This window comes from Dipodomys merriami, unplaced genomic scaffold (genome assembly GCF_024711535.1).
Source record: "Dipodomys merriami isolate MVZ:Mamm:240054 unplaced genomic scaffold, mDipMer1.0.p SCAF_63, whole genome shotgun sequence".
Taxonomy (NCBI): domain Eukaryota; kingdom Metazoa; phylum Chordata; class Mammalia; order Rodentia; family Heteromyidae; genus Dipodomys; species Dipodomys merriami.
Window position 1 is genome coordinate 3,137,589 of NW_027206213.1, and position 2,650 is coordinate 3,140,238.

The window sequence follows — 2,650 nt, forward strand, 5'->3', positions numbered from 1 at the left end:
TACCTCCTCTTCCTTCTTCCTTCTCCTCCTTCTATCTCTTCTTCTCCCCTTCTCCTGCTCCTCCTCTTGCCTTTCCTCCTCCTCATTCTATTCCTTCTCCTCTTCTCCTCCTCTACTCTTTTTTCATCTCTGACCCTTTTTGTCCCTCATACACACATGCAAATACACAAACACATACAAGCAGCAAAGAAATAACTACACAAATAAAATTGTGAAAATTGCACATGTGGAGCATATTTTTTAAAATATGGTATGCATACCAAATACATACTCATAACAATGAGTTGAAAATGAAATGGATCATGCTGACGAAGAGTAACTATTTCCTGTTGCTTTCAGCAGTCTTTTGTGATGAACTCCTTCCAAGTTTACATGAAGAAGCATTTACAATAAGCTCCAACCTATCTTTAAGACACCCTGTCTCCAATGGACTGCCTCCTGACTTAGAATTTGCTTGTACTACTCAGGCCCTCTCCAATATTTCAGTAGGTTGGGTGGCGTTTGTGTTTCATGTAGAGCTGATGGCCTTACAATGGGAACCCCATCAAGCAATTGTCCAGGGAGCTTGGCTGCCTGGAGTAGCCCTGAGAGAAAGTTCATAAATTGAGGAACTCATTTGCCTTCCACAATGTGCCCCTCCATCCCTTACCTCCTACCCCAGACCTCCTGTTCCCTACCGTCAAACCAACCAACTCAAGCCCATTGAACCCATCAAAACAGAGAGTTGCCAAAGCCACTGTCCTCCTGGGACTATAAATACCTCCACAGCTGGAATCATGATGCTGTCTAAGCTGGCACATTCATGATTTGTTTACACTTTTCAAATCCCAACTAGGTCTCCATTTAGATTTCTTACCTATGGTGCTCCATGTATGGTTCAAAAGTTAGAACTAATGAAGAGAAGTAAATGAGGACTCACACCATCTTGTTCATTTCTAGGGAGCTTTAGACTTCCCAGACCATGCACTAACATTCTGATACACCTTATTTCCTAGGGCTCTGAGAAAGGGTGTTGAATTTGATGATCAAGTATCCAAATCCAGTGGTTTAAAGGAACTTCAGAAGTGCTAATGTGAATGTCCTCCTACATTCACATGGCTAAGAGTCACCTGCCCTTATTGCCTTTCTGAAATCTGCTGAACAGTGTGGAAAAAAATTGAGAAATACATTTTCACATATCTCTCAACACGTATTTGGCGCCTTGAGTCACTAATGCTTAGTGAGACTCATATTCTCATGTTGGCATCTTTATTCACTCACCAGCACCTACTGCCAGCTAGAATGTCCAACAGTATTCACTGTCAAAAGTTTAATAATATCAAAAAATTAGGAAAAATATATATATGTCTTCCTGGGGAGCTAATTAAACAAATCCCGATCCACCCAAATAGGTAAAATATCATGCCACATAAATGGGAGTGAGGTAACCCTAAATATCTTAGCCCAGAGAAGTGAGACTGTATGGAATGATTAAACTGAAGGAGGGGAGGTGGACTTACAGAATGGCATTGTTGGTAGAATATTTTTATTTGTGTGATTGCATAGCAATATCTTTATCCAACTCTAAAGATCACATAAATTTGTTAAACAGTCAACAAATTCATGAATATTTCTTGGGTATTAATGAGTGACATATTTTTTAAAATAATAGTTGTTTGCAAGGTTGCAAACAAATATTATGAAAAGTGACTCCAAACTCTTAGTGACTTAACCCAAATATAGATTGAGGAATAAGTATATTGGAAGATTGCTTTCGGCCACACAACTCACCACCATATAGTGCTTTGACATCCATACGGGGACACACAGATCTAGGCAGCTCTGAGCTGGGTCTATCCATTGATCTCACGTTTCTCACACTCATTACCTAAGAGAAGTCAAGAGGCTGAACACTCTCACAAGGGAGCTTTTCGCTGTCTGCTCAGCAGTGACACATGCCATTTGCTCTCACATTCCATTGCCCATAATTAATTATACCCTCCTAGTTCGCTGCAAGGAAACTGGAAAATGAAGTCTTCATTATATCTAGAAGGGAGGAAGGGAAAGGTGAAATATGCAAATGCATAGAATTTTATCTGTCATAGACTCTGTATGTTCTTTACCAGTTGTCATTGTTTTAATTGTATCCTCCCCCCCTCCAAAGATATGAAAGTCCTAACCTTCAATACCATACTATGTGACTTTATTTGGAAACAGGGCTGTTTTAGACAAAGTTAAGATGAAGGCATACTGGAGTGATGTATACCATTAATCCAATAAGAATTGAGTCATCATAAAATAATCCTAACTACTGAGGAAGCTGAGTTCTGAGGACAACCAATATGAATAACTATGGCCAAATCTCTCCCTGTGCAGACAATGATAACTTTGTTAACACTGTCACTGTACCAACAACTGTTGTAAGACAAAGTCAGAATTTTAAAAAAAGATAAAAATACTCGTTTTTCTCATTTCTAGTAGATAGAAGGTACCTATATATCTGTAAGTAAACACATCAGGTAGTATGCAAGTGATTACAGATGAATTAGCTGAAGTATAATTGACTCTATGGAGAGCTCAAATAGTATAATTTTTAGAAAGAGTAGATCAAAGCCCAACCAAATAAGCACCAGGAAAGGGGTGCATGCAATATAGGGAATGGGGCCAAAGG